Source organism: Pelodiscus sinensis, chromosome 5 (genome assembly GCF_049634645.1).
Source record: "Pelodiscus sinensis isolate JC-2024 chromosome 5, ASM4963464v1, whole genome shotgun sequence".
NCBI classification, from domain to species: Eukaryota; Metazoa; Chordata; order Testudines; family Trionychidae; genus Pelodiscus; species Pelodiscus sinensis.
In genome coordinates this window covers 49,695,828-49,716,465 of record NC_134715.1, presented here as the reverse complement: position 1 = coordinate 49,716,465, position 20,638 = coordinate 49,695,828, and the positions used below count along the sequence as shown (strand labels likewise).

Sequence of the window (20,638 nt, the reverse complement as noted above, 5' to 3'; positions counted from 1 at the left end):
CTCGTTGGCACTAAGGATTGGGGGCTCCCAGTTCTGCCCCTGTCCCCACCCCTTCTGTGAGCATGGATCTATTGCCCCCCACCACCACATCTTGCCCAGGGGCCTGGCAATTAGTTGGCACCCCTGAACATAATGATAGAGGTTGAAACTGGAAAGTATAGTAGTACATTTCCGCCTTTGCCACATATAATGTGTTAAAGTTGCTGGGTAAAAAGTGGATCTGATTTTGGCCTTGTATCAGTTCTAAACTGATGCGACCCTGTGGCCTTACTTGGATTTATCCACTGTTTCCAGTGCTGGATATAAGAACAGAGTGAGTCCTATTGTACACATAGATTGAGTTAGGCAGGATTGCTGTCCCATATTAAGATCATGGGGGTATTGTACACTTTCTATTTCATCATTGAAAGGTCTTGGTGAAGATAGTAAACAATCTGCACTTTGTTTTTGTTTTTTACTTTTAAAATTTCAGTTTCCATGTTGTATATGGAAACTACCTAACAATTCAATGACAGAACTAGCATTACCATTCAACATAAAGAACATAAGAACGGCCATACTGGGTCAGATGAAAGGTCTATCTAGCCCCGTGTCCTGTTTGCTGACAGTGGCCAATACCAGATGCCCCAGAGGGAGGGAACACAACAGGTAATCGTCATGTGATCTCTCTCCTGTCATCCATTTACAGACAATTAAAGGCTAGGGACACCAGTCCTACCCATCCCAGTTAAAGCCATTGTTGGACCTAACCTCCATGAATCTATCTAGCTCTTTTCTGAACCCTGTTAAGTCTTAGCCTTCATTACATTCTCTGGCAAGGAGTCCCACAGGTTAACTGTACGCTGTGTAAAGAAAAAAACTTCCTTTTGTTTGTTTTAAAACTGCTGCCTATTAATTTCATTTGGTGACACCCCACTGTTCTTATTGTGGGAATGAGTAAATAACTTTTCCTTATTCATTTTTTTCCACACGGGTTATGATTTTATAGACCTCTATCATATCCGCCATCCCCTTAGTCTCCTCTATTCTAAGCTGAGAAGTCGAAGTCTTTTTAATATCTCTTCATATGGAACCCATTCCAAACCCATAATCATTTTTGTTGCCCTTTTCTGAACCTTTTCCTATGCCAATATATCTTTTTTGAGATGAAGTAACCACATCTGTATGCAGTGTTCAAGATGTGGATGTACCATGGTTTTATATAGAGGCAATAAGATATGCTGTCTTACTCTATCCCTTTTTAATGATTCCTAACATTCTATTTGCTTTTTGACTACCATTGCACACTGAGTAGATGTTTTCAGTGCGCTGTCCACAATGACTCCAAAAGATCTCTTGATTAGTTGTAGCTAAATCAGTCCCCATCATATTGTGTGAAGCTGGGTTTATTTTTTCCCATATGCATTACTTGACATTTATCAACATTAAATTTCATTTGCCATCTTGTTGCCCAATCACCTAGCTTGGTGAGATCTTTTTGAAATTCTTCACAATCCGTTTTGGTCTTAACTATCTTGAGCAGTTTGGCATCATACACAAATTTTGCCACCTCACTGTTTACCCCTTTCTCTAGATCATTTATAAATAGAATAGGATTTGGTCCCAGGACAGACCTTTGGGGAACCCCACTAGTTAACCTCCCTCCACTCTGAAAACTTACCATTTATTCCTATCCTTTGTTTCCTATTTTTAACTAGTTATCAAGTGTACTATATCCACTAGATTTCTCTTGTCCACGTATTTGACCCTCTCTAATAGAACTCTAGTAGATTAGTAAGACATGAGTTCCCTTTACAGAAGCCATGTTAACTTCCCCCCAACAAATTATGTTCATCTAAGTGTTTGACCATTTTATTTTTTAACATAGCTTCAACTAATTTGCCTGGTACTGACTTTAGACTTCCTGGTCTGTAATTGCCAGGATCACTTCTAGAGCCCTTTTAAAATAGTGACATCACATTAGCTATCTTCCAGTCATTAGATGTGGAAGCTGATTTAAGGGATAGGTTATAAACCACAGTTAATAGTTCTGCAATTTCAGAGTTCTTTCCTAACTCTTGGGTGAATGCCATCTGGTCCTGGTGACTTGTTACTGTTAAGTTTTTCAATTTGTTCCAAAACCACCTCTAATGACACCTCAACCTGGGACAGTTACTCAGATTTAATACCTAAAAAGAATATCTAAGGTTTGGGAATCTAACCAACATCCTCATTTGTGAAGACTGAAGAAAGAATTAATATAGCTTTTCTGAAATGACTTTATCACCTTTGAGTGTTCCTTTAGTATCTTGATCATCCAAGGGCCCCAGTGGTTGTTTAGCAGGCTTTCTGCTTCTGATGTACTTAAAAAACCATTTTGCTATTACTTTGACGTTTTGGCTAGCTGTTCTTCAAACTCCTTTTTGGGTTTTCTTATATTTTTTTCATTTAATTTGACAAAGTTTATGCTCCTTTCTATTTTCCTCACTACGATTTAACTTTCACTTTTTTAAAGATGCCTTTTTATCTGTCATTGCTTCTTTTACTTGGTTAAGCCAAGCGACAGTGGCACTTCTTTGGTTCTCTTACTGTGATTTTTTTTTTTTAAATTTGGGATATACATTTAAGTTGAGCCTCTATTATGACGTCTTGGAAAAGTTTCCATGCAGCTTGCAGAGATTTTACTTTTGTCATTGTACTTTTTAAATTTGAATCCAAATTGCTAGAATGAAATTAAATCAAGAATAGCCTCTCCTTTTGCGGGTTCAAGAAGCAGTCATTTAAGGTAACTAGAAATATTAAGGGATTCAAGGGATTTTATCTTAAACTCCATTCACTAGACCATGTAATCTCAAGAGCAAAAAGACACATCCAGATTGCCAAACAATTGTAGAATGAAGCAGTGAATAAACTAATGAACCATATCATAGTATCTTTTTGCAACATACGTTGCTAAATGAGAATAACACCATATGAACACCAGAATATAAAGAAAGCTGAGTCATAGTATTTCTTATTGGCTATTAAAAAATGTTCAGATATTGCTTGAACTTATCCTTAGTGTCTATTTCAAAGAAGTTATTCCATTCTAGCCTTTCTAGCAATTTGGATTGCCTATATAGTACTATCCATCCAGTTGAACTTAAGTGAATCATTTTGGAGCCTAAAATTACTGTCCATGGGGATACTAAGAATGAGTTTTCAGTATCTTCCACTCTGCCATTAGCCACAATAATGCAATCTGTGAAAAGGAGACTTTCCACTGCCCACTGCTCTTGATTTTGTTCGTGAGGCTGAAATTTCCCATTGGGAGAGCAGTGTAATGACATTATATACTACTGGGCCCTCTAATGTCTTTATTTTGTTTTTGTTGCCTAGCAATCTTAACCCTTTCTGATAAGGGAAAGTCTGAAACACATGTATACTTTTGCTATTTAAAATAAAATGGACCGTATTGATGTAGACATTTAATTCTGCTCTGTAGAAATATTTTATTTTTACCAGGTCTATTTTGTCTTAGAACAGTTGATCAGTGATGATAACTTTGCAAATATATTATTGGTAATTTATATATATATATATAACAAATGTGTAGATTTCTAATGAATGAAATTACCAATAAATCAGGTGCCTGGGAAGCAGCATTACTTTAATTTATAAAACAGATGAAAACAGAACATCTTTGTCTTTGAAAACAATGTTAATATTGACATCACTATTCTTACCTTTGAAGCACATAACTGTTGTATAATGTCACTTTAAAATTTTCTTTTCTCAATTCACAAATATGTAAGAAAATATCTGACTGGATGACCTTTCCATTGACATATATTCCTGAATTAAGATGTGGGAAGCTTATAATTAAGACTTGCTATCTAGGAAACTGCCCCTGCATTCTCCACTTCAAATTGCCTTTATTCCATTGTTCTTTATTAGTATACCTCAGATGAAAATTGCAATGGTTTTCTTTTTCACAATAATAATCAGTTCTGAAATCATTCCCAGTAGTATGAAAAGATGTTATCCATTTTAAAAAGGAGTCAACAGAACTTACTGTTGTTGTTTCTGCATAATGGAAAAAAGGAGATTAAATGTTGTGAAAAATGTTAGTTATAATAATAGATACCCATAGCTCCTTAATCCATTGATATTTGTGTAATTATCTTCATTAACAGTATTGAAGCTTAGATTGGACAGAGTCTACTAGATTCAATTTGGAATTATTTGAATGAATCCTGCCACAACTATAGATTGCATGTGAGATGAAGTGAGAACACACTTCAGAATATTCCTTGCTGGCCATCTGATTCTACCATTCTTTCACATTGTGGCTTGTGAAGTTACACAAGTTATGAAGTTGATTTATTGCCTAGTGAAGAAGAGAATTAAGAATAGATTTTTTCGACTGAACTGTGTGCCCATGGAGAATAAATCATAGTGAGATTACTCCCACTTGACTGCACAAGCCACCCAAACCTTGGATATCACGAGCAGAACTATAAGGCACTGCACATTTTAAAAGGGAGTGTGAAGGAAAAGGAAAGGGATTGGAATATGGATGAATGGAGCCTTGGACCCCATCCCATGCAATATGCCAGTCAGCGTAGCTGAGTCACTGCATAGGGGGTATCATTTGTTGCTAGCACTGACTGCTAGTACAATATTATCCTTCCTTGGACAAAGTAGTGGGAGAGGAGAATTGGAGGGGAGACAGAGAATTTTCTCTGAGCCACCATTCGCTAACTGCATAACATAGTGGGTGATAAAACTAATGCTACTCCTTACTAAGGACTTTTCTTAGGCACACAATCTAGCTGTTATACACACAACATTTTACTACATTTGTTCATTCGGTGTCTGGCGTCAGCCTGCATAGTACCTTAGTGTATTCTAGCTGTGTAACTGCTAACTGAATAATAATCTGCTATACTTTGGAGTGTATTGGAAACATTGGGGAAGATACTGAAAAGGATAGGAAAGGAAGTATTCAAAATGTTGCAACCTTAAAGTTATATCACAGTATACTGCAGACAGAGACTACAGTGACTTACTTAGACTTAATATGTTGTTCTATAGTAACAGTACATCTTCCTTCCTGGTAATCTGTATTGATTAAGTAATATAATATCTCTAGCGAGCTCCAGGGGGATATTGTCTAAATAGAACGCAAGCAAGAATATATTATTCAAATACTCCAGCTGGTTTTTAGTTGAGGGGACCTTGATATTCAATAGTGAGAGCTTTTATACAGTCTATATTAGAAAAATTACAGGCTCTAGGTAAGTAAATTAAGTGCCTAAAGGAGAATCACTTTATAAAGGGGAACAGATTGTGGAAAAAAAATCTAAGAAATGGTCTGTGTCACTTGGGTCCTGGTCACGAAACACCTGCAGTTGCTCTAATCTTTCATTCTTTGAAACACCCAAATTTGCACTGATTTCACAGAATTTTGAGTGCACAAAGACGTTAGGGTTTGGTTCAGTCACTTGAATCCCAGGCCTCAGTTCACAAAATCGGAAAGAAGATGATTGCTGCACCTTCAAGGAGCCTCCTTTAATTTCAGCATGGAACGTAAAAGATGGACTAGTTGGGATTTGAACATTTGTGCAGATCAGAAGAACATGGAATTTTGAAGTATGCCTAAAATTTGAAAGATACTAATGAGCCATAGCACTCACCATCCCCCCACTTCCCCAAATGTACATTGAATTCTCTAGTTATAGACCACAGTAACAATAGGTTTATCGTATGTGTCTTTCTTTTTATTTTCTTCTCTGGTTTAATAAATCAGGTCTTGCTTTGAATTCCTGAGATTGTGGTTACAGGTTGATCAATGCAAATTTTATAAGCATCTGCCAAACTCTTTTCAAAATATTGCCTCAGTGTTGGAGCTGCTTTTTGCTCAGGGCTATGCAATAACTTGTTGATTTAGTTAGAGGCGAGCAAGAGGGACTAAAAGGGAATTTTTAATGTTTTCCTGTTTAAAAAAAAATGAATCCTAGCTCTGACTTCTTGAATTTGAGCAGGGATGAACATCTCCTAAAGTAGGTGTTCAGGATGTGTGGCAAAGAGATTTTATTTATCTTTTTAATTTGTGTATTTTCAATTGTGGAAGTTGTGTGTGGAAAGTTCCCATTTACTTTCCAGTTTCTCTTTTCCTCCATATGGGGCTATTACCTTTACCACAGTAGTCATGTGCAGTGGGAGAACGAAGAAACTCACACTAACCTCTGGATTAGCTATAGGGGAGCTGATGGACTTTGTGGGTCTCTGTGCCAGGGGTAGCCAGTCCTTCGTGTTGCCCTGAGCATGGCATGCCTTCCTCCATGGAGCAGGCATCCAGAAGGAGGCTAGCAAATACTTTTCAGAGATTAAGTATTTTAATGTTCTCTTGTCACTAGCATCAAGTACATTGCTGGCCCTATACTGTTGGTTTCCAAAGAATGAAGATGTGAATGAGAGTAACTGGGTCAGGCAGCAAACAATTGTTTGTTGCATAACACTGTAAAGAAAAGCAGTGACACTAAAGTTTATTTTCTTAGTTCTCAAGATACTCAACACTAGTATTCTATTCTCTGTTCTCTTCTACTATGGTGCATCTACACTGCAGGGCTTAACTCGAAATAAGCTATGCAAATTGAGCTACGTCAATTGCGTAGCTTATTTTGAAATAGGGAGCATCTACACAGCACTCACTTTTGAAATAGAGCACTCTTCCTCCGACTTCCCTTATTCCTTGTACAATGAGGGTTACAGGAGTCAGAATAAGAAGTCTTCCAGCTTGACAGTATTAACACAATTTTGAAATAAGTGCCTGATATGTAGACGCGGACTAAGTTATTTCAGAATAGCGCTAGTTATTTCAAAATAGTGTTGAAGTGTAGATATACCCCCAGGGATTGCATTCTATAGCTATAGTCACTGACTTGGAGAATTTTGCCAGAGCTTAAGGAAGTCCATGGCAGCATTCACTCAGCTCTTAAAATTCACACATCTCCAGTGGATGTGACTGAACACTTAAAGCTCAGTTTATAGTCATACGCCGACTTTTATCTTTTGGAAAATGTATTTTTAAAGACACTTTTGAAGGGTCCTAGATGAACTCTTAAACTGCTGCTGGGTTTCTTTCCTCATGATTATGCACCATCATAGTCCACATTTAAGCCAGCAAAGATGTCAAATCATTTTGTCTACCTCGCTGTTGCATAATGTATTGTGTATATTTTGCTGATGTCTGATTTGTTTCTTGGGGAAAAATAAATGCAACATGTTTTTAATCTTTCTATTTGGCACAGGTGTACAATAACAGTAAAAATGTTGCACCTTACATAATTATACCCTTCAATAGCGCTCTACTGAGACTTAAATCTACATGCAACATTTCTGTGGCATGTAAAAGCTTTAATAAGAGAGAGTCAATGAGCTTTGTGTACCTTTTATAAAACATGACATAAGGCAATATAATTAAAACTAAACTTATTTCCTGTGGTGAAATTAACTTACAGAAATGAAGGTGTTTATTTATTAAATAGGATGTCTGGAGCTCTTGCCTTATTCTTTCCCCTCCTGGGAAGGTTCTGATTGTTTGTTTCCTTTCTTTGGTGTGCTTGCTATGTAATTTAAAACTGATACCTTCCTCTGGGAAACAAAATTTGATCGGAGAACAGCCTGCATCAACAGCTAAATGAATTACCAATGTTTTACTTACTTTTCTTCCCCAATTCTTTTTTTAAACCATCAGATGAAATGTGTGCAGAGGTTTACAAGTATTGTAGTATAGTTCAGATTGAATTTGCAGCAACAAGAATGTATTGCTCTCTTTTTTAAATAGGTAGATACATGATGGTTTTGAGATTTAAAAAAAAAGGTTGTTTGGGAAAATGTAATAAGTTAGCGATTTGCATTTAAAGACGACAAAGAAATTCAAGGCTTGGACAAACCTGTAACCTCAAATCCAAACATTTCTGAACTTTGAGGACGTTTAAGTGTGTTTCATAATGTGGTTTAATGTGCATGGTATTAGTATTCTTCATTTATTATCAAGGAATTCAACCATCCTCTTCCAAATGATTCTGACTAATTAAGAAGTTGAAACTATACTTTTGATTTAGTTTACTTGAAGAAATTGTGATTAATGTTTTCTTTTGCTTCCATGAACTTTTCATATAATGATTATTACTGTGAAAGGGTGGACTAGGCCCTAAGGCCCCCTGCCAAAGATGCTGTGATCTTGACACACCCCACTCCCAGAGTATAGGAAAGTCCTCCAAGCAGGCTAGAGTGGTAGCAGAGAAAGCAGCCAATCAAAGGTCAGGAATGCGCTATAAAAGGAGCTGTAATGCAGAGCAGTAATTAGCTGCAGTGTGGAAATCAAGGGATGCAAACTGGATGAGGGGCTGGCTAAGTGAGCTGCAGCACCACAGACAGCTCCTTGTGAAGAGCTTATTTTAGACTAGTGTTTCTCAACCTTTTTTTTATAAAGTGCCCCTTTAAAAATGTTTAAGTACCCTCAGCCACCCCCACTCTTACCCAATGCACCCACACCACCCCCAGAGCCAGGCACTGGATGTATGGTAACACTGCCTTTGAAGTGCCTGCTCCCACCTCCTGGCCCTGCCTTGGTGGCTTGTCTGTAGGGAGCAAGTGGCCCGCCAGCACTGGGATTGTTGCATGGGGCTGTGCATTGCCACCTCAGCCCAGCATGCCCCCCCCCCCAAGCCATTTTGCAAAGGGACAACCCTCCCCAAAAGGCTAAAAGGGATAAGCAAAACCTGTGATGCAGTACCTATACTGGAGATTGTGGACTGAACACTGGTCTGGGACCCAGGAGTGGGACTGATTCATATTCTCTCTCTCTCTCTCTCTCTGTCTCTCTGTCTCTGTCTCTGTCTCTGTCTGTCTCTCTCTCTCTCTCTGAGAGAGATAATAACAGAATCTAGGAATACAGAAAATATATATTAGTCATTTAATAGCCAAGTTAAATCATTGGACCTAAAGGGAAATGAACCCCCCTCCCAACTAGGTACCTTAATGCTTTGCATTTGTTTAAACTAAACAAAAGGATGACTCATCCCCTAAAATATTTTGATTGGCTGTAGCAAATGAACGCATGATCCAGAGGTGAAAGTAACTTAAGTTTCTTACCGGTACTGTTATATAGCAACACTGGGGGACTCAAGGCATGGAATTGGGGAGAGAATGCAATATAACAGTACCTGTAACAAATTTTAGTGTTGTGTGGAGGCTTAGAGCAGGGAATTATGGTAAATGGAGGGCTCAGAGCAAGGAGTGGGGGTGCTCTGCATAAGGGACTGCAATGTGTGTGGAGGGGTGCAGGAGTCAGGATTGGGGCATGTGAGAAGTGGTTCAGGGCAAGGGACCGGGGCTTGTGGGAAGTGCAGGAATCAAGGTTGGAGTGTGATGCGGGGTTTGGGACAGAGGGCTGAGGTATGTGCATGTAGTGGGGGGGGGGAATGCAGGGAGCAAAGGCACTATTTAGGGAGGAGGATGGCTGAAGTCCACCCCCCCACACACACACACCAGAGATTCATACCAGGACACTGTTGCTGTTCCTTCTCAGCACTATCATGGAGCAAGGGGGGGGGGGAGGGAAAGCATGGGTCGCTCACTTCTCCCTTTCCCTCCTGGCTGAATTACACTTCCTCCAGGCTGGTGAGGGGATAGAGTGAGCTGCGTACTTCCCCTCACTCCCTGACAGTGACAGCAAGGGAAACAGTAAATAGTGTTCTGGTATGAATCTGGGAAGGGAGGGCTTAAATGATGTGCATGGGGGTGTTCAAGCTGGGGCAGTGCTGGACCATGGGGCATGGGACACCCCCACAGCAATCCCCTTTAACTTTCCTGGTTGCCTGCTGCTTCATGTGATAGCCTGCAGAAAGCCCTGGGAGTCTAGCTGGGAGCATGCCCCTCTGTCTCTTGCATCCAAGGTCCCAAGCCAGCCAGCTGGTTCCTTCTTACCAGAGTGATGCACCTAGGCAGATCACCTCACTTTCACCTCTGACTAGAACTTCAAGAAGGACACTCAGTGCAACAATGAACAGAAAGATTATACAGGTCCTGACGTCGGCCAGAGAATCAAGGTAGCTTATGTGTACTAGTTTCATGACGGTTCATGTCACCCTATGAAAAAAGAATAAATCGTTAACTCTCTATTCTTCTGGAAAGGGAGTAGACAGAGGAGCTTACTTAACAGTTACCCAAAGAAATAGATTCAGATTTGCTATGGTTGTGACTTGATGAAGAAGCACTTTGGCTTGACCTTTATATGAAGTATCAAGAGGAACAAAAATGACTCTAAGAGCTGCCCCAGTGGAAGTTAAAGCTCTTTAACCTTTAAAAAGCCTGTAAAATACTGTACTTGTTTCCAAGGCCCCAGTAGTATTTTATTTTACTGCTTTTTAACTTCATTTTTATTTTACTGTAGGATGGCAAGAGAAATGGGCATTAAAAGATTTTTCTTAAACTGAACAAAATTCTCCTGGCAAAACATTACTTGTACTTGCCTAAAAAGAAATGTGTTCATGTTTCACTAGTACTCCCTCTGTTTCCAATACAGTTTCTATGATAGTTAATGTTAAAAATGTTAATTCTGACTTTACTCTGAGGGTACGTCTACACTTGCATGCTGGGACGCATTAGTTCGAACCAAACCCCTTTGATTTGAACTAACACTACTCCTCAAAAAATGAGTAACGTTAGTTCGAACCAAGGGGTTTGGTTCAAACTAAGGGTGTCCTGGGATGCACTTTCACTTTTGAAACAGTTGTTGATCAGAGTAACACGCTGACCAGATTATGCTAATGAAGCACGGGATATTTAAATCCCCGCTTCATTAGCAATTTTGGTCACCTACATTTGCATCCCTAGTTCGAACTAGGGAGCAAGTGTAGACATACCCTTAGAGAAGAACACAGTTCCATAGATTTTAAAAATTATCCTACTACACACTTTTTTAAACTCTGTATATTTAACTGCTAAAGAAGTTATTTTTTTCTCCTTGTAGTGCTTGCCGTTAATTTCAAAAAATGCATCCTATATTTTTAAAAGGTGTCATAAGAAATGAAAATGTATTCAAAAAGAGAATTAAAAGAGATATTTCATAAAGTACCATAATCCTATCAGTACCCATACCAACGGTTTGTCCTGCTTCCCTGGCTGGTCTTGATTAGTATTGATTTCATAATATGATCAATATGCAGCAACCTTAATGGTTCAGGGGCAGGGCGAAAGTTTAGTTGAAGTTAGGGGAGTAAGATTCCTATGAGAAAATGGGGGAGTAAGATTCAGTGTCTTGTAAATCTTGATGGTCCTCTCATCTAGGTTCTCTTACTTTACAAAAGGAAAGGTGTTAAATCTCTTTATGTGCAATGCATAGACGTCTCTTCTTCCCAAGCTCAGAATCCCCTTTCTTGTATGACACTTCCTTGGACATTGTAATGAAATGAAATCTGCACTGAACTGCCCTGTTGGGTGCTTTGTTGTGGGTATGCTTTATTCCAAATTAATGTACTTGTCAAACTGAATACAATTGTCTTTGGCATTCAGGCAATATTTCTATCTCTACATATCATTGTTTCCATGTCTAAATCAATGGATACATGTTGGCAAGAAACTGTGTTTTCTCATTTGTTGTGTTGATTCCATACTGTGCAGCCATAATCATATATTCATCCATTCAAATGACTTGCTCTGCTTCCCAGTATTGGTCATGGTGAATCTGATTACTATAGACTCATTCATGTGTTGTCCATGTACATTTCTAAAGAGTTTTGGAATGGAAAATACTTCTCCTTCTGAGATTAATTTGGTCGTGCCCACAGACATAAGCCAGATATGAGCTGGTGTAATTCAGTGGACTTCAAGGAACTATGTTATCTTGCACCAGCTCAGAACTGGATACCTTTTTTGGCTTGTTGGTATGAATGCAGTGTCTAGGAGTCCTCATTATAGATCAGGACCCTAGAGAGCTACAAGATGAACATAACAAAAAGACAGTTTCTGCCCCAAAGAGTTGACAGTCTGAGTTTGACAAAACAGAACCAATAGATTCAGACAGACCTTTTGGGGGTTTACAAGGAGAGAAACAATATTGGTCAGTATGATAGGCAGTTACCTTCTTTTGTTTGTCTAATCCAGGGGTGGGCAAGACATTTTGATTGGGGGGGTTACTCCAAGAATTTGGAAAGTGGTCTAGGGCTCCACTCTTCTATGATATGGAGGAGATTTGGGGCCCGTGATGGAGGTTAGGTGCGGAAAGGAGCTTGGGGTAAGGAAGGGAGTTTTGGGTGAAGGAGGCAGTGGAGATCTGGGGTACTGGCCTGGGATGCAGGGATTTGAGTTATGAGCTAGGGCAGTAGGAGACTGATCTGAGGCAGGGGATAAGGGTGCTAGATTTGGGAGGAGGTATGGATACAGGACAGGGACAGAGGATTTGGGTATGTGGAGTAGTGGGGTGAAAGTTGGGGAAGAAAGGGTCTTGGATGCCAGATGTGGGCTCTGGCTGGCAGACTTACTAGCCAGCAGCGTGTTCCTAAGTCAGCCTCTGTGCCTGCCCCACACCCACACTGGCTGCAGCCATGTGCTCTGTGAATAACTACAAGTCCCTTATGCTTCATGGCTGCCTGTTATTGAAACAGGCAACTTCCATTGGCCAGTTTCTAGCCAGAAGTTAGCCAATGGGATTGTACTGTAGTTGGGAGCAGCTCCTAAAGCTTTCCCCATCCCCTTCCATGCTCAGTTTTTAAAGTGAAACTGTCCCACAGCTGTGTTTCTGAGCTGCATGCGGGTGGGGTGTGGCAAGCGGGGAACTTGCCCGGGGCTCTCTGCAGTGTTTGTAGACCAGATCTGGTGGCTCAGCAGGCCAGATCAGGCCTATGAGCCATAATTTGCCCAGGTTGGGGCTAGTCCCCAAACAAGCCTTGAATCTAATTGTGTTTTTTCTCAAGTAATTATAACAAATACGTTTATAACAGGATCATATTATGGATTGGGGGGTATTTTTTAGTCCACTCTTGTCTTCAGCATCAGTCTGATTCATACATATTTTCGCTTAGTGTACCATTGGCTAATACAATACTTTCTGATAGTCAGAACATGATCACCAAATTCCTATACAGTTAAATCTTGTCTATCAAAGATTACATCAGTCATATCGTGAATATTTGTCAAAAATCACCTCGCTCTACTGCTATTTAGACTGTAATGGGTCTGGCAATTTTAACTGAATATGTCCACTGATTGTTTTCCAAGAGTATGAATGATTGCATGAACTAATTCAAAGAATGGCTAGCAACAAATCATGTGGTGTTTAACTCACCTTTCACCTTTAAGTAGCACAGTAAATAGGGAGTATTTCTTCAGTACCATTCCACTATGTTGTTGGACAATGGAGTGAATTTTAGAATCACAAATAGATATCCAGCCACACACTATGTGTTTAAGGACTGCTCAAATACTTTTTTGAAAAATATTACTTAGTTATCTTAAAAGTCTCAGAGGGGGAGGCTGTTAGTCTGTAACTTTTTAAAAAAATGAGTAGTCCCATAGCACCTTGGGGCATGTCTACACCGAAGTGTTACTTTGAAATAACTAGGTGAGCATTTACACAGCAAACTCATTTCAAATAATTTCAAAATAACGGGCGTCTTATTCTGAAATCTGTAACCCTCATTTTATAAGGAAGAACACCTATTTTGGAATAGTTATTTCAAAATAGGGCATGTGCAGAAGGGGCAGTTGTGGTTAATTCAAAATAGGTGGTTTCTAGAGCTTTCCACAATCTGAGCCCCCCACTGTTGTGAGCACAGCTCCAGCCAGCTCCCAAACTCCTGCTTGGGGGTGGAGGACAAGGGCCTCGTCTTGGACTTGTGTGGAGATCCTGGATCTCCTAGAGGTCTGGGGGGATGAGGTGAACCTCCAGGATCTCTGAACCAGGCACAAGAATACCAGTGACTGGATGGCTGAGAGCCTGGCTACAGCGGGGGACAGCAGTACCCAGGAGCAGGTGCGGATGAACGTGAAGGAGCTCAGGTAGGCCTATACCAAAGTCATGGAGCACAGCTTCCACTCAGAGGTGGCACTGCAAACCTGCCAATATTATTACCAGTTGCACTGCATTCTGGGAGGGCAATTAGTACTGGAATTGGTTACTTAGGGAGGTAGTGGAATCTCCATCCCTAGAGGTTTCTCAGTCCTGGCTTGACAAAACCCTGGCTGGAATGATTTAGTTGGGATTGGTCATGCTTTGGACAGGGGGTTGGGCTCGATCTCCTGAGGTCTCTTCCAGCCCTATGATACTATGGGCCCTTTTCTCTCCACTCCGCTAATCTGAGGAAGTGGGTTTTGTCCACAAAAGCAAGTGCTACAGGACTACTCGTTAGTTATCTTAGTTGGCTCAGGGTTGGGCTAGATCCCCAGATGGCGTAAAATGGTGCTGCTCTACTGATTTCACTTTACACCAGCTGAGCTGTCCAGTGTGACTAATCAGAAAGTATGCTGCAAGACTTCTAGTGTCTGTAACATTAACTTGATAGCATCTATGTATAGGCTTCAGAGTCTATTCTGTTACATGCTAGCAGTTTTTGCAGTAGGTTAAAAAAGATGATAGTATATGGACATTGCTCTATATACTAAAAAGGATGAAAGATGCATGCCTTTTTCATTTACACAATAAGTACTGATTCTAACCTTCAGTCCTGAATTGGGACATGCAGGAGCACATCAAAGAGTCTTTCAGGACAAAGTTGAAAATACCTCATACAGCATATAAAAGTCTGGACTTATGCCATTTGACACCTGTTTGTATCACATTTCTATTCTGAGAAGGTGGCTTTCATAACGCTATCATATAATTTATTGAAAACCTCTCTAAGAGCAAAGCATATAAGCATAGTAATGGCCTTAGATGTCCAAGTAATTTGTCAATAATTATTTCAGTGTTTTAGCTCAGAGCTAATTTTGTTTGCCAACAACAGTGTCTTAATTAAATCATTTTGACTAAATAACATAGTGTGAAGAAAGGCTTACTTTCCTTCTGGAAAAATTGAATTTAGAAGCAAGCTCCATATTCATGTTTTATTTACAATAGTAAATGCACATTTTTCATCAATATTTTCTGACAGGTTTGTATTGGATTCAGGCCCAGAAGGTTTTCTGCGATGCAAGGTTTCCAAAAGCTATTGTTTTAGTGATTTTTCATAGTGTATTATAAATGGCTTGTTTTCTTTACTGATTTCTCTTCATTTCACTCTATCTGAAGACATGCTCTGCAGATTAATGAATTCCTACTGGGTCCAGCCAGGGTTAGCATGGCCCTTCGTGAACTGTTCTTGTGTTTGATGTGGCTGGGGACTATATCTTTGAGTACTTCACATTTGGAACTAAAGATTTATAATCTGTGCTGCCTTCATTCGCCTTTCTGGCATAAACACACAGCATGGTTCCTCCTCTCCTGGTAATAAACAACATTTAAGCTATAGCATTTCATTTTCAACCATGTCTTAGTAGTTTACAGTACTTAATGGTTTATATATGAATGTGGGTTTCCTAACTTTTGACTGATGATTATCTTTGATATACAAAGAGAACTATGATACTGGTACCTTACAAAACACATTAATATGATGTATGGCCTAAAAGGAGAGGGGGACTTACAGCCTTAAAGAGGTGGGGAGGGGAGGGAGGGAGAGAGAGAGAGAGAGAGAGAGAGAGAGAGAGGCTTTTCAGCTTTTGCTATTTATTAAGGCAGAGAAACATATCAATACCTTGCAATTAGTGCAGTTAATTTGTGTGAACCAAAGCTGACATGAATGTGGAGATCTGGGTGGTCTAGGGGACTTTTTAAAGTTCCCATGTTTGGCCTAATACTCTCCTTATTGATACCTGTATGTGTTCTCCTATTGCAATCAAGTTAAGTGCTTTTGAAAATCCCATCTCATATATATAAAAAAATTATGACAGCGATGCTTACAAGGGGTTTAATATTGTACCTTTGGGGAAAGTTAATTGATTAACTGTTAGGAAGGCTAGCCCTGTAATTAACCTAATCAGTTGGAATTCTGCAGATCTGAATTCTCTACTTGGTTCTTTCACTGAATCTGTGCATTCTTTATCAAATTGTATATCTTTTTGCTTCATTCCCTAATTATAAAAAGGAACATAATCCTACTTCCACCACCATCAGTCGGTTTCAGTACTTTAGACTAAGAATCTTGAGGCATGGACTGTTCCTTATATACAGGGCCTAGAACAACAGGGGCACTGGTTTTAACTTGAGTTTGTAGGCACTATTGTGATACAAATAATAAAACAATGGAAAGGGAAAGATGGTATTTTGGTCAGCTGCCTGTGTTGTGCCAGAATGTGTAGCTTTTTTTCTTGTACTCCTGGCTGACATTAAACCATGTCACCTGCAAGTACAGTGCTTGAGCCATAATTATAGCTTTTCTTTCAGCTCTTTGCTTCTGAGTCACAGTATTTCTGAGATGCTAATTTAATAATATCAGAATTTCTACTTATGGACTAAAATGTTTGCATTGTCCTTTGTCTCCCCAGAGAGTTGATGTGCTGCAGAATGAGTGACTTAGCTGCACAGTACTTGGAGGAAGAACGACCAAATGGACCGTTTTACAAGGTATTCAGAAACAATAACTACGAAATGAATGGTAAGAACAAGAAGATATTTCTAACTGGTATTGGAAAAATCCATCTGTGACTTAAATACATTGGGAGCAAATTGTTTTGCTTTTGTAACTGTTTCACCTGGAATGCTGCCAGAGCTAATGCTAGTTTGGGTAAGTGGTCATGTAAGAGCCAGTGAGGCATGTCAAGACCGTTTGGAATAGTATACGATTTAAATTTGTGTACCAAACTTTTTTTTTAAAGGTACATATAGAGATATATATATATAGAGAGAGAGAGAGAGAGAGTTGTATGACCAGGCTGGGCAGTGTAGGTTGGCTGCAAAATATTAAAATGAACAGTGAAGTTACACTAATGATATTAAACAATTGTTACTATTTGATCGCTCATTCTAATAATTCACAGCCAAAGCACAGAACAATAGCTTATCGACATGGTCAATATTTATGTAATCTATTCTAAAATCTTACTTAATCTCAGTTTTCTTTCAACTATAAGTGGCAATGGTGGTCCAGTTGGTTTAGAGGAAATCTGCGTTCCTTGACAAAAATACTACTACTAATAAAATTGGCAAAAGAGTCATCAATTGACTTGCAGAGAGTATGACTAAAATATTTTTCTTAGCATTTCAAATTTGCTCTACATATTCAAACTTTGTAAGGTCACAAGGTTCATAAAGAAATAATTTTGGCATAAAATAAAGTAAATAGTGATCTGTGTAATTCTGGTTTTAATTAAGTATTGTCAATTATTTGTTTAGTAATTTAAAAAACACAAGGAACAGGAGAGCAAGTTATTTGTAAAGAGCTACCAATCTTATTCATGCTGAGTGCTTTCTTCCTTAGTGCATAGTCCCACTGAATTTAATGGGTCTGTGACCAGTAAATTATCACTCAATGTAAGACAGGGTGGTAGAACTCAGACCTTAATCTACTCCATGGAGATCAAATCAAATGACTTTGAACTTCAAGATTTGCATAATTATCAGGTTTCTGATGTTGACTCAACTCTACAAAATGTGTTACCTTTAGTTTGACAGAAATTGTCATTAAAGAATCACTGTGGGTAATTAAGCTAATAACTTAGTTCAGCACACCCCTTTACTTTGCAAATATCCATTATGCAGAATGTCCAAATCTGTGTGCATAGCTCTTACATATGTGACCCATAATGTTGTTCAACAAAGGAAAAAAGTCAGAAGAATGACACAGGGTTTTTTTCCCTTGAAATGTGGGCATATTACATTTTATTTTAATTGCATGTTTTGAAGATAAATGCAGAGATTTATATGCCAAATTTTCTTTAAGGTAAGCTAGAGGTCTAGGAACAAAAATGTGTGCATCCATGCACACAATTTGCATGCATAGTAATATTTCCATATACAGATTATTTTCAATTTTGTTCGTGGGTCTTAATGAATCTGTGTTACTTAGTGCCTTTTGTAAAATGTACTGAATAGTGCAATAATGTGTAATGGTGTAGGCAACTGCTTTGAAGAGCAACAAAAATGAAAATCCAGAATACATTCCAAAATGAAGACTGAATCTGTCCTGCTTCTGCTTTTGATTCTTTAAGCTATTTCCCAGGCTCTCTTTAAAACTTTGCAGCTAAGTTTACTAGACGCTTCTTTATTTATAAATTCAAAGGAGTTACAATATGTGGGTATCCGAGTTTGGTACTAGCTGTATTTTTGACCTTTCTCTATCTCTCCATGAGTTCCCTTCCCAGTGACAAGCCCTGTTCTTTCACTTCTCTTTGTGGATTCTAGTACCTTTAGACCTGTCTATGGCATTGTGTTGAAACATCAGTTTTCACATTGAAGGGATTTGTGGGAAGGGGAAGCAGACAGTCTGTCTCTCTGATTGGATGTACTACCTGGAACTCAGAAACCTCTCTGTTGAAAACTTAGTAAAAAATCGCTATGTCACCATGAAAGATTTTGGCTTTGACAAAACAGCATATTGTGATGAAAAACTATTTAGCTGAAAAATTTCCAGCCAGCTTTGGTGCCTAATGAGAATTTAAATGTCTGTATTAACCTTGCTGAGCATTTAAGCAGGATCCTTCAGCAATTGTGTTCATTTATCAGTGTTCAGGCGGACACTGAGCAGGATAACTGTGGAGTAGCTAGTTATTGTCAAGCATTCCAGGAATGGGGAAATAAAAAAATGAACCCTTCAAAAATTAGTGTGTCCTCAGCTCCTGCCCAAAGACAGACGGGAAAAATTGCAATGCATTTCCTCCCCAGAACCAAAGCCTCATCTGCCTCCTGAATATTAGAAATCAAAACCACCTCCCACATTTTCCTAAGTGCTGAAAACATCCAAGTAAAACATGGGAGTTTGACTATTTCTCTTGGGTCTGAAGCTGCAGGTCTAATGTGACAGTACAGTACCACTTAGTTCAAAATGAAGCTATCAGTTCTGATAGTGGGTAGTTTCCTAGAAAACATCCTAGTTGATTTTCATGTAGAATATCTTCAGCAGCCTGCCTTCCTAACTGTCCTTCACAGCATGAGTCCTAATTCTGCCATGTAGAACCAGGCTTCCGCACAGTAGGGGTGAGAAAATGTGCATATGTAGCTGAAAAAAGTAGCACAGAGTCCCAAATCACTCTAATCTCTGCAGGGTCCACTTTATGCTTAACGTTTTTTTTTCTTTCTAGTGGTTACAATATACATTGACATAAGAGACTTAATGCACACATTGAGAAAAGGAACTCTGAAATTAGGAGGGAAATGGGAGGAATTTGGTGGAATGCAAAGCAAAGTGAGGATAGTTGTGACATTTCAAATTAACTAACTTCCAGACAACATTTGATATACTGTAATTTCACAACTGTCATACATCCAGCTTTGTCATAAGAGGAAATGTTTCTTTTCATTAAAAATTAGAGGTGGACATTTCCAGAAAAGCATAGTTTTAAAAAAGATTCAACAAATGTAAACTCTTCCTGGGCAATAGGGTATATATAGGCCTGTGAAAAGGGGCTTCTCCGAGCAAAATGTGTTTATTCACCTAAAATTATGATTCAGTACTGCCAACATTAGACATTCATAAATCAAGCCCAGCTTAAAAAAATCATGTTAATAGATTTTGTATTCTTTATCTTTTGCTGTTTGCTTTTGGAGCCTTTCAAGTATACTCTGGTTATATTTTATCAGCTTTTCGCCCCAAGAAATTTCCTCTAGAAGCTTACTCTGTTTTATTATTTTTTAAATGAAAGCTTGAGTTTCACTGGAATTTAGAAGCTGAGGTGTTCACAAAAACACCAGATATTTTGAGAATTGTGATATAATTGCAAGAGTTGGCAGTACTGGCAAACAAATTGTGAACAGCTACTATTATTCTGAGAGGAAATGCATCTAAATAAAATACCAACTCAAAACAAGTAGTACTACGTAGCAGAAAAGGTTGAAACTCTGTGGTCCAGGTCACTTGGGTTCAGCAACATCCATGGTTTGGAAGGATCACAGATGCTGCTGGACTAGAGAGCTCTAGAATGGAGGTTGCCAGCTGCTGGGAACAGAGACTGCTGATGGGACACTGGAATGCAAGGGGGGGATGGACGGCGGAGAGAACAGCAGAGCTCACAGTGGGCCAGGAAGCTGGCAGGGTCTCCAGAGTCCCACAGGACAGTGGGGCCACAGATGTTGAGGCTGGGAGGGAGAGGTCTGCAGAGTCCATCTGCAGTGCTACTGCAGCCAGGGGGGCAAGTGCAATGGATCCAGGTAGCTAGGTATAGAAGCCCAACAGAGAGGCTGGCATCCTACGGTTGGGTCCCAAGGGAGCTGAACCACGGTGGTGATTGTGGGTATAAATGTTTATTTTGGAAACATGACTTCTTTAGTCTTAATCCTATGGTCATTGTATAGATGTCCAGTGAAGTCAATAGGAGTTGAATAAGGATAATAGCAGTGATGAGTAATAGGCAGTAATACCAGTGGTTGCTGGAGAGGACTGTATAATTCAGTTATGACTGGCTGATTGTACAAGAACGT

General features: G+C 39.2%; 1 long non-coding RNA gene across 3 annotated transcripts in view; it reads left to right on the top strand.

The window, feature by feature from the left end:
* Nucleotides 1–20,638, top strand: part of LOC102455721 (uncharacterized) — a 110,992-nt gene that overhangs the window by 61,049 nt on the left and 29,305 nt on the right. For all 3 annotated transcript variants that reach the window (XR_012903835.1, XR_012903837.1, XR_012903836.1), the window contains one exon: nt 16,552–16,661. This is a non-coding gene — a long non-coding RNA (uncharacterized LOC102455721). The remainder of the gene's footprint in view (nt 1–16,551; nt 16,662–20,638) is intronic.